Source organism: Pogoniulus pusillus, chromosome 27 (assembly GCF_015220805.1).
Source record: "Pogoniulus pusillus isolate bPogPus1 chromosome 27, bPogPus1.pri, whole genome shotgun sequence".
Lineage (NCBI taxonomy): Eukaryota > Metazoa > Chordata > Aves > Piciformes > Lybiidae > Pogoniulus > Pogoniulus pusillus.
Genome location: NC_087290.1, coordinates 1,116,889 through 1,129,181, shown reverse-complemented (window position 1 = coordinate 1,129,181; position 12,293 = coordinate 1,116,889).

Here is a 12,293-nt window from a genome sequence, read left to right as displayed (position 1 = left end):
AGGCCCCACTAGTGGAGCCTGCTGTAGCTGGGGGTGCCCCTGCTGACTGCAGAGGGGTGCACAAGGTGGCCTTTGAGGGTCCCTTCTACCCCAATGCGATCTGTGATGTGTGAAAACATCACAGTGCAAATTTACATCAGGAGTGAATTTGATGCCAAATGAAAGCTTAACCTCACTGAGCAGTACCTGCCTGTGGGTGAGAGTTTGTGTCTATGGCTTCTGCTTTTAAGTTAAAGTTGGTATTTTCGTGCCTGATTCATGGGTTTTGAGTGCTGAGCTTGGCAGCACAGCACATCTGCCACGGCTGGGGGGGTTCAGCTCCTTTGAAATCCTAACCCAAATGAACAATTTCTGCCATTAATTAAAGAAAAAGAAGAGCTCCACCAGAGCAGGCAGGGGCCAAATGCTGAGCTATAAATTACAGCCAGCCCTTTTTATTACACTGTTGGACCTTGCAAAAACAAACCCCAAACACCTAAACCCACAAATCTAATTACACCAAAGGTGCTCTTCAGCCAGAGCTGAGCTGCTGAGCTTAGCCTCAGCTCCAACAGCAGCCTCTGCTCTAGCTGCAAACTCCACTTTTGGAAAACCAGAAGCTGAGGCAGTAAGACAACAGTAAGCCTGTGTTAGCCCTTGGGGAAATAGCTAAATAAGCACTAAAATTAATGAAAAGCTATTTATAGGCTTTGTGTCAGAAATGGATTCTTTATAAGTAAGAGCAAAAGCAAGGGAGCTGTGGGACACTGAGAGCTCTGCTGACAGCCCTGAGAGGTCCTGCACCTGCCTAAGGGCAGCCCCCACTTTCCATCCAGGCTGGGAGGTGAGGGCTGGAGAGCAGCCCTGTGGACTTGGGGGTGCTGGGGGTGTGCAAAGCTGGACAGCAGCTGACACTGAACACTGCCAGCCCAGCCCCAGCCTGTCCTGGGCTGACCACCAGCAGTGTGGGCATCAGGGGCAGGGAGGGGATTCTGCCCCTCTGCTGTGCCTGGTGAGACCCTCCCTGCAGTGCTGGGGCAGCTCTGGAGTGCTCAGCACAGACAGAGACCTGTGGTCCAAAGGCTCTTGCAGTGTATCAAAGGCCAGGTGGGGTTGGGCTCTGCTGCCAGGCACCCAGCAACAGAACAAGGGGACACAACCTCAAGTTGAGCCAGGGGAGGCCTAGGCTGGATGTTGGGAGGAAGTTCCTGGCAGAGAGAGTGATAGGCATTGGAATGGGCTGCCCAGGGAGGTGGTGGAGTGGCTGTGCCTGGAGGGCCAGAACTTTAGCCTTGTGGAACCTCATCCCACTGTTGTTGGGCCACCAACCCAGCCTGTTTGCAGCTCTCTGTTAAGATTCCCACCCTCAAGCAAGTCCACACTCAGACCCAGATTGGTGTCCTCTACCTTTGTGTCAATATAGACTCCTGAGAAGGCAGCTCAGGTGGTTGGTGGTCTTGAGGATGCTTAGAGATGTTCTCCTCTGTGTTCTTAGCCTGGCTGAAGAGGAAATCCATTGCTGCACTGTGATCTGCAGCAGGTTGTCTTAACTGCTGGGCAGAGTCTGTGAAGGGTTTGAGACCTTCCAGGCAATGTTGCCCATTTCTGTCAGAACTGCACCAGGCCACTGCTGCCACCACAGCAGCTGGCACTGAGTGACACACACACGAACTCTGCACAGGCAAGGCACAGCCACCAGACCTGCACATCCTCACTGAAGCACACAGTGGTCTGGGTTGGAAGGCATCTCCAAAGCTCATTCAGTTCAACCATCCCTGCACTCAGCAGGGCCATCCTCTGCTACAGCAGGTTGTTCAGAGCCCTGTTCAGCCTCACCCTGAACATCTTCTGGAATGGAACCTCAGCCACCTCCCTGGGCAACCTGCTGCAGTGTTCCAACACAACACCTTGCTGGTGCAGAATTTGTTCCTCACATCCAACCTCAATCTGCTCTGCTCTCATTTCAAACCATTGCCCTGTCCTGTCCCTGCCCCTTTGCAAAGAGTCCTTCTTGTAGCCCCCTTCAGACACTGGAAGGCAGCATTATGGCCTCCCCAGAGCCTTCTCTTCTCCAGACTGAACAACCCCAGCTCCTTCAGCCTGTCCTCGTAGCAGAGGTACTCTAACCCCTGGTCATTTTCCTGTCCTCCCCTGGATCCTCTCCATCAGGTCCATGTCCTTCCTGTGCTGAGGGCTGCAGAGGTGGACACAGCACTCAGGTAAGGTCTCCCCAGAGCAGAGCAGAAGGGCAGGATCTCCTCTCTCCATCTCTGGCCACGCTGCCTTGGATGCAGCCCAGGCTGTCCTTGGCCTTTTGGGCTGCCAGTGCCCATTGCTGGCTTCTGTCCAGACCTGTATGATGATGAGCTGTGCTTTGCCTTCTTCACTGGGAGACAGGGAGAAGAGAATTGCACAGCTCAGGAAGATGAACACTGCACATTTCCATGTGTTTTTGCACTTTCCTGGGAAATGTCCCTGCCCTCTGAGAAGCTTAGCTCAGAAAGCTACACAAAAGAGTCCTGATTTGGCAGTTGGGCTGCGAGTCCTGTTCCAGGGAGCCTTTTAAAGATCAGAGAGTCACAGGATGCTTTAGGTTGGAAGGCACCTCAAAGATCACCTAGTTCCAAACCCCTGCCATAGGCAGGGACACCTGCCACTAGAACAGGTCACTTAAGGCCTCATCCAACCTGGTCCTGAACACCTCCAGGGAGGTTGTGGAGCACAGAATCACCCAACGTGATCTTCGATCACGTTGGGTGCTTCTGTGCTCCACAACCTCCCTGAGAAACCTGTGCCAGTGTCTCACCACTCTCAACCTGTGCCAGTGTCTCACCACCCTCAACCTGTGCCAGTGTCTCACCACTCTCAACCTGTGCCAGTGTCTCACCACCCTCCCTGTAACGAACTTCTTCCTAAAGAAGGTGGTGGTTTCAGTGTGGGTGCCTGCTTTGGGCCACAGCATTAGGCAGGAGTTGTGTCTTCCCTCCTGACTATTGACCTGGCATAGCCACAGAGGAAGAAAAGTAGGTGGAGACATAAATAGTTCCTTACCCAGAGTGGAAGCCTGTAACTAATCACGGCACAGCCCTGCTGCTAATGCATCCGCAGCCTCCCCCTGGCTCACCGAACCAGATGGGGGTTTGAGATGTAAATACAATTTGCAATTGAGAGCAGCATTTTATGGCTGGTTTTTAAGAGGCACAGGATGCCTGTAACCCTCCAGATGAAATTTCCGTTGGCTAGGAAGGAGTTCAGCTCCGTGCTCTGTTTTCATTCCTGCCCCAGAGAGGTATCAGCTGCTGCGAGAGCCTTCGCCCAGTGCCGCGGGCAGAGCTGCCTGGGAGCTGTGGCTCTTGGTCCTGCTGCCTGCTTCCTCACCTGGCACACTTCAGGCAATAGCAAACACAGAGTCACATAGAGGAACAGAGCAATGGGGCTGGAAGGGACCTCTGGGGATCATCCAGTCCAACCCCCCTGGCAAGGCAGGGCCACACAGGAACACTACCAGGTGGGTTGGAAATGGCTTCAGAGATGGAGATTCCACCACTGTGCTGGCAGGCTAATAGGCCTATTGGATGTCCTGGCTTGCCCCATCCTTCTGCTGCTGGGGAAAGCAAGGGCAGGAGGAAAACAAAGCTTGGGGCATTATCACAGTATCACAGTATCATCAGGGTTGGAAGAGACCTCACAGATCATCAAGTCCAACCCTTTACCACAGAGCTCAGGGCCAGACCATGGCACCAAGTGCCACGTCCAGTCCTGCCTTGAACAGCTCCAGGGACGGCGACTCCACCACCTCCCCGGGCAGCCCATTCCAGTGTCCAATGACTCTCTCAGGGAAGAACTTTCTCCTCACCTCCAGCCTAAATCTCCCCTGGTGCAGCCTGAGGCTGTGTCCTCTCGTTCTGGTGCTGGCCACCTGAGAGAAGAGAGCAACCTCCTCCTGGCCACAACCACCCCTCAGGTAGTTGTAGACAGCAATGAGGTCTCCCCTGAGCCTCCTCTTCTCCAGGCTAACCAATCCCAGCTCCCTCAGCCTCTCCTCGTAGGGCTGTGCTCAAGGCCTCTCCCCAGCCTCGTTGCCCTTCTCTGGACACGCTCAAGCATCTCAATGTCCCTCCTAAACTGGGGGGCCCAGAACTGAACACAGTACTCAAGGTGTGGTCTAACCAGTGCAGAGTACAGGGGCAGAATGACCTCCCTGCTCCTGCTGGCCACACCATTCCTGATGCAGGCCAGTAAAGTGACAAACAGGTAGCCACAGGTGTTTAGGTACTTGTTGGTGTCTTGCCTAAATAAGGGAGTGGCCAGAAGGAGTAGGAAAGTGATTGTGCCCCTGGACTGGGCACTGGGGAGGCTATGGCTTGAAACAGTTTTGGGCCATGCACTCCAAGAAGGACATTGAGGGGCTGGATCAGGTCTAGAGGAGGGCAAGGAGCAGCTGGAGAAGGGTCTGGAGAACAGGGCTGGGGAGGAGCAGCTGAGGGAGCTGGGGGTGTGCAGCCTGGAGAGGAGGAGGCTGAGGTCAGAGCTCATTGCTGTCTGCAGCTCCTTGAAAGGAGATTTGAGCCAGGTGGGGGTTGGGATGTTCTTCCTAGGATCAGGTGATAGAAGGAGAGGAAATGGCCTGAAGAGTGGTCAGGGGTGGGAACAGGCTGCCCAGGGAGGTGGTGGAGTCCTCATCCCTGGAGGTGTTCAAGGTGTGGCCATGGCAATGTGGGATATGGTTTAGTGGCTGTGGTGGTGTTGAGTTGATGCTTGGATTGGGTGATCATAAAGGGCTTTTCCAAACCAAAGGATTCAAGAGAGATTCAAGAGAGCTGTTGAGGTGCTGGAAGGTGTTTGGAGAAGGGCAGCAAGGCTGGGGAGGAGCCTGGAGCACAGCCCTGTGAGGAGAGGCTGAGGGAGCTGGGGGGGTGCAGCCTGCAGCAGAGGAGGCTCAGGGCAGAGCTGATTGCTGCCTGCAGCTGCCTGCAGGGAGGCTGTAGCCAGGTGGGGTTGGGCTCTGCTGCCAGGCAGCCAGGGACAGAAGAAGGGGACACAGCCTGGAGCTGTGCCAGGGCAGGTTGAGGCTGGATGTTGTTAGGAAGTTCCTGTCAGAGAGAGTGATTGGCATTGGAATGGGCTGCCCAGGGAGGTGGTGGAGTCTGTGTGGCTGGAGGTGTTGAAGCCAAGCCTGGCTGGGGCACTTAGTGCCATGGTCTGGTTGGTTGGTTGGGGCTGGGTGCTAGGTTGGGCTGGCTGAGCTTGGAGCTCTCTTCCAACCTGCTTGATCCTCTGATTCTATTCCATGCTTCTACAACTAGATTGGAATATTTGCCTTTGGAGCCAGTTCTGGGATCTTATGAGGTGCCCAGAGCCTCACAGGCTGAACTCATCACCTGCTGCTTCTCTGAGGAATCAGGAGAGGAGTCACTTGAAGACTTGCAGCAGCCATGCCAGTGCCTGCCACTTTAGCAAACAGAAACTCCTCCTGCTACTTCAAGATCTCTGGGCTGAATTAATGTGTAGGACATAATGATAGCCATGCTGAGAGTGAAATGTTCCCTCTCTCATTAGAAACCACTTCTGCTCTTGTTGAGCTCTATCCTCCTACCTCTGCCCTCGCTGGGCTCCATCCAGCAGTATTTACAGTAATTGTATCCACCTTCGCTGTTGGAGTCCTCAAAGGGATGGGGGCAGAGAGGGATAAAAGTCCTCTACACACTCGGTGCCTTCTCCCTCAAACAAATCAGGCAGCCAAGCATGGTTTACAGTGAGAAAGAGCTACTTGAAGAGCTCTGGGGTGCACTTAACGTTGCAGGACACCTGGAGATGCTATCCGACACGTGGGGAGCTGAACTCGAACCTTCTCTCAAGCAGAGGAGTTGATTAAAAGAAGCCCTGAGCATCCAAGGGCCCCTCCTGAAATCTGAGGGTACACAGACATGTTCCTTGGCCTGAAGGATGGGATAGGCCAACATAGGAGTAACCTACCCAGGGTCTTGTCCAAGGGTTGTCATCTCAGTGCCAAGAAGCAGGACAAGCATCCAGGGCTGAGCTGCAGGTGTGGGGTGCTGGCTGGAGTTACTCAACTTACTTCCCTCTGCAGCTCTCTAGGAGACTTCATTGTTCTCTGCAGAACTCACTGCTCTCTGCAACTCTCTGACAGGAGGTGGGAGCCAGGTGAGGGTTGGGCTCTTCTCCCAGCTGACAGAAGGAGAGGAAATGGCCTGGAACTGCCAGGGGAGGGTTAGGTTGGAGAGGAAGAAAAATGTCTTTGCTCCAAGAGTGGTCAGGGATTGGCACAGGCTGCCCAGGGAGGTGGTGGAGTGCCCATGCCTGGAGGTGTCCAGAAACCTGTGGCCATGGCATCTGGGGACAGGGTTTGGTGGCCATGGTTTTGTTTGGCTAATGAATCACAGAATCAAGCAGGCTGGAAGAGAGCTCCAAGCTCCCCCAGCCCAACCTAGCACCCAGCCCTGCCCAACCAACCAGACCATGGCACTAAGTGCCTCAGCCAGGCTTGGCTGCAACACCTGGACCAGCAGTCCTGGCTCACCGGAGAGGTCCCAGGAGACTGGAAACTGCCAACGTGGTCCCCATCCACAAGAAGGGTGGGATGGAGGAACCTGGGAACTACAGACCTGTCAGCCTGACCTCAGTGCCAGGGAAACTGATGGAGCAGGTTCTCTTGGGGCCAATAACTGCGCACCTGAGGGATGGCAAAGATCTCAGGTCCAGCCAGCATGGGTTTAGGAAGGGCAGATCCTGCCTTTCTAACCTGATCTCCTTCTATGATCAGGTGACTGCTTGGTGGCTGTGGGGAGGCCTGTGGATGTGGTCTATCTGGACTTCAGCAAGGCCTTTGACACTGTCCCCCACAGCAAACTGCTGGCTAAGCTGTCAGCCCATGGCTTGGATGGCAACACTCTGTGCTGGGTTAGGAACTGGCTGGAGGGCCAGACCCAGAGAGTGGTGGTGAATGGTGCCACATCCAGCTGGCAGCTGTCACTAGTGGTGTCCCTCAGGGATCTGTGCTGGGCCCCATCCTCTTTAACATCTTCATAGATGATCTGGATGAGGGCATGGAGTCAGTCATCAGCAAGTGTGCAGATGACACCAAGCTGGGGGCAGATGTGGCTGGGTTGGAGGGCAGAAGGGCTCTGCAGCAGGACCTTGACTCCCTGGACAGATGGGCAGAGTCCAAGGGGATGGCTTCAATAGCTCCAAGTGCAGGGTGCTGCACTTTGGCCACAGCAACCCCATGCAGAGATACAGGCTGGGGTCGGAGTGGCTGAGAGCAGCCAGACAGAGAGGGATCTGGGGGTGCTGATTGATACCCACCTGAACATGAGCCAGCAGTGTGCCCAGGTGGCCAAGAGAGCCAGTGGCATCCTGGCCTGCATCAGGAATGGTGTGGCCAGCAGGAGCAGGGAGGTCATTCTGCCCCTGTGCTCTGCACTGGTTAGACCACACCTTGAGTGCTGTGTTCAGTTCTGGGCCCCCCAGTTTAGGAGGGACATTGAGATGCTTGAGCGTGTCCAGAGAAGGGCAACGAGGCTGGGGAGAGGCCTTGAGCACAGCCCTACGAGGAGAGGCTGAGGGAGCTGGGATTGGTTAGCCTGGAGAAGAGGAGGCTCAGGGGAGACCTCATTGCTGTCTGCAGCTACCTGAGGGGAGGTTGTGGCCAGGAGGAGGTTGCTCTCTTCTCTCAGGTGGCCAGCGCCAGAACAAGAGGACACAGCCTCAGGCTGTGCCAGGGGAGATTTAGGCTGGAGGTGAGGAGAAAGTTCTTCCCTGAGAGAGTCATTGGACACTGGAATGGGCTGCCCGGGGAGGTGGTGGAGTCGCTGTCCCTGGAGCTGTTCAAGGCAGGACTGGACGTGGCACTTGGTGCCATGGTCTGGCCTTGAGCTCTGTGCTAAAGGGTTGGACTTGATGATCTGTGAGGTCTCTTCCAATCCTAATAATACTGTGATACTGTGATGCTGTGATACCTCCAGCCACACAGACTCCACCACCTCCCTGGGCAGCCCATTCCAATGCCAATCACTCTCTCTGACAGGAACTTCCTAACAACATCCAGCCTAGACCTGCCCTGGCACAGCTCCAGGCTGTGTCCCCTTCTTCTGTCCCTGGCTGCCTGGCAGCAGAGCCCAACCCCACCTGGCTACAGCCTCCCTGCAGGCAGCTGCAGGCAGCAATGAGCTCTGCCCTGAGCCTCCTCTGCTGCAGGCTGCACCCCCCCAGCTCCCTCAGCCTCTCCTCACAGGGCTGTGCTCCAGGCTCCTCCCCAGCCTTGGTGCCCTGCTCCAAACACCTTCCAGCACCTTTGCACAGGTGAGCAGAGGCTGTCCCCTCTCTCTTGACCCTCAGCCCTCAGATATTTATAAACATAGATCAGATCCCCTCTAAGTCTCACCTTCACCAGACCACACAGCCCCAGGGCTCTCAGCCTCTCCTCACCAGTCCCTTCAGCATGCCTGTAGCCCTCCCCTGGACTCTCTCCAGCAGATCCCTGTCCCTCCTGAACTGGGGAGCCCAGAGCTGGATGCAATATTCCAGGTGAGGTCTTACTGGGGCAGAGCAGAGGGGGAGGAGAACCTCCCTGCATCTGCTGGACACTTTCTAATGTCTCTCCTTCTTGGCCACCAGGCACATTGCTCTGGGCTGGCTTCTGTCCCCCAGTCCCACCATGGTCAGTGACAGATATTCCCACTCGCTCTGAGAGTGACATTGGTTTTGTCCCACTGCTTGTGGGGTCAGGCCATGGCACTTCCTCACCTGCTCTGCTGCTCGTCAGGATCTCAAGCCAGGTTCGTGCCCCTGGGTTGTTTCTGTAGTGCCAGCAGGAGGGTTTGTTACTGTGCCATGTGATGATGATGCTTTAGAAAGGATTGAATTAGGAGCTCCTGACATTTACAAGGAGTTGTTAAATGCCTCAGTGCTTCCCAGATTTTACAGCTGCTGTGAGCTGCTTTGGGCTGGGACAGGGTTAATTTCTCCCCCAGCAGCTGTGGTTTGGATCCGTGCTGGAGCCAGTGTGGATCACAGAGGGATGCTCCAGGTGCCACTGAGCAGCTCTTGCTCACACAGGGCCAAGGCCTTCTGTGCTCCTCACCCCTCCAGCAGCAGGCTGGGGCTGCACAAGGAGTTGGGAGGGACACAGCTGGGACAGCTGACAGCAACTGGCCCCAGGGAGCATCGAGCTCAGCCTGCAAAGCTGGGGGAAGAAGGGGGGAGGAGGAGGAGCTTTGGAGTGATGGTTTTTGTCTTCCCAGGTCACTGCTACCTGTGCTGGAGCCCAGCCCTGCTGGGGCTGGCTGAGCAGCTGCCTGCCGAGGGACGTGGGGAAGCAGAAGACACAAAGCAGAAGCAGAAGCAGCAAAGGCACTCAGGAGCACCTCGCAGCAGTCACCCTTCAGCCCTTCCCTCTGCACCCGCTCAGCACTGCAGCTGAGGGCAGCTCCCTGCCCCCCACCAGGGCATCCCAAAGCCCAGTGCAAGTCAGTGACACCTCCTGGCCTTGCTTTGCTCCTGGCTTTTGCTTTACCTGCCCAAGTGTCTCACCTTAACCCAGGAGTTTCCTCCCTTTAGCCTTCTAAGTGCCAAGCCCATGGCACTGGCAGGGAGGCAGGGAGCAGCTGCATTGGGCTGGTGCCTGGGCTCAGAGCAGGACCCTTGGTTACCCTGTCCTGCATTTGACACCTGCCAGCCAGGCCAAGCTGCTGCAGCCACAGTTCCCAAGCTGGTGCTTTTCACTGCAGTGGAGTCCTTGCATTGGCCCTGCCTTGGCACTGCTCTTGCTGGAGCTGCTGTGGAGCAGAGAATCATAGAGTCACAGAGTGGTTTAGGCTGGAAGGGACCTCAAAGCTCAGCCAGTTCCTACCTCCTGTGCCATAGGCGGGGACAGCAAACAGGTTGCTCAAGGCCTCATCCAACCTGGTCCTGAACACCTCCAGGGAGGTTGTGGAGCACAGAAGCACCCAACGTGGTCAAAGATCACATTCTGTGCTTCTGTGCTCCACAGCCTCCCTGGGCAACCTGTGCCAGTGTCTCACCACCCTCAACCTCTGCCAGTGTCTCACCACCCTCACTGCAAACAACTTCTTCCTAACATCCACTCTCAGTCTCTCCTCTTCCAGTCCAAACCCATTCCCTCTTGTCCTGCCCTTGGATGGCATAGCCTAAAGCCTGTGCTGTGCTCTGAGGGGCTGTTGCTGCCTGTCTTCTGTTCCCTGGTGTGTGTGGTGCTCTGCAGTGGCACACAAGGGGCTCCAAAGCTCACTCTGGCACTCCTCTGCAGTTAAACCACAAATACCTGGCATCAGTTTAGCCTCTGGCTCACTACTCAGGTAGCATTTTCTGTAAGCCAAATTGACTTCTGCTCAGCTGGAGCTGTGACAGAGGAGGGAGGGACTTGCATTTTAGCACACCTTGATGTAGTTAGATTTCAGTCGAGGAGTTCCTGAAATCATAGAATCAACCAGGCTGGAAGAGAGCTCCAAGATCATCCAGTCCAGCCTAGCACCAGCCCCATCCAGTCAACCAGACCATGGCACTAAGTGCCTCAGCCAGGCTTCTCTCAAACACCTCCATGGATGGTGACTGCACCATCTCCCTGGGCAGCCCATTCCAATGCCAATCACTCTCTCTGACAACAACTTCCTAACAACATCCAGCCTAGACCTGCCCTGGCACAGCTCCAGGCTGTGTCCCCTTCTTCTGGTGCTGGCTGCCTGGCAGCAGAGCCCAACCCCACCTGGCTACAGCCTCCCTGCAGGCAGCTGCAGGCAGCAATGAGCTCTGCCCTGAGCCTCCTCTGCTGCAGGCTGCACCCCCCCAGCTCCCTCAGCCTCTCCTCACAGGGCTGTGCTCCAGGCCCCTCCCCAGCCTTGCTGCCCTGCTCTGGGCAGCTTCCAGCACCTCAACATCTCTCTGCAATGGAGGAGCCCAGAACTGGACACAGCTCTCCAGGGGTGTCCTGAGCAGTGCTGAGCACAGGGGCACAAGAACCTCCCTTGCCCTGCTGCCCACACTGCTCCTGAGCCAGCCCAGGATGCCATTGGCTCTGCTGCCCACCTGGGCACACTGCTGCCTCCTCTGCAGCTCCTCTCTCCCAGCACCCCCAGCTCCCTCTCTGCCTGGCTGCTCTCAGCCACTCTGGCCCCAGCCTGTAGCACTGCTTGGGGTTGTTGTGGCCAATGTGCAGAACCTGCACTTGGCCTTGTTCAGTCTCATCCCCTTGGCCTCTGCCCACCCATCCAGCCTGGCCAGGTCCCTCTGCAGGGCTCTCCTACCTTCCAACAGCTCCACACCTGCTTCTAGCTTGGTGTAATCTGCAAACTTAGCTCCATGCTATACACATTCCAAATGCTGTCAGAAGTTATGCATGTATGTATGGACAAATGGGAACCACAGAGGCATCAGATTAACTTAGACAAGTGGATTTTCTCCTGACAGAAGCAGGCACTGTAGTGCCTTTCAACAGCTATACAAAAGAAACAGCAACCTCTCTGAGAGCAGAACCATTTGTCCAGTGCTGGGCTGGCTCCTCTCTTCTTTGAATGTTTTAAGTGAATGCAGATTTGCTTTCTGTGAACATACTGGGCCAGGATGTTGTCAGAGGTCTAAAGCTCACCTGCTTGCCCAGAGCTCTTCAGCTCTTCTCCAGAATCTCTCAGTCCCTGACTTATGCTTTGTTAAACCCTGACTTCTCAGCAGGGCATGCCAGAAAGAGCAGCACCATCGGCAGAAACCTGATACTTGCTCATCAAGATCTGACCCACTGCTTGCAGTGCCTCCCCAAGAGCTCAGGTGCAGAAGTCAGCTCTTGCATGGCCAGCAGGGCAAGGAGGGGATGCTAACTGCAGGTGTGACAGTGTGGAACAGTGAGGGCAGAGCCACTAACCAGGCTGGCTCCGAGTCAGTAGGCTCACGGCTTGGGCTGTTGTGGCCAACTCCCATCACTGTGAGGTGCTGCAGATAGCCAGGCAGTATCCCTGCCTGAATCATGTGCAGTGCAAGAAGCAGGACCAGGGCAATGACTGTCAGCTGTGTTCATCACTGCTGAGGCCACACCTCGAGTACTGTGTTCAGCTTCAGGGCACTCACTACAAGAAAGACATTGAGGTGCTGGAGTGGGTCCAGCTGGTGAAAGGTCTGGAGAGTAGGTCTTAGGAGGTGCAGCTGGGGGAACTGGGGTCATTTACAGTGGAGAAAAGGCGGCCAAGAGGAGACCTTCTCACTCTCTACAACTACCTGAAAGGAGGATGTAGTAAGGTCAGTGTTGGTCATTCCCCCAGATAACAAGTCATAAGACAAGAGGAAAT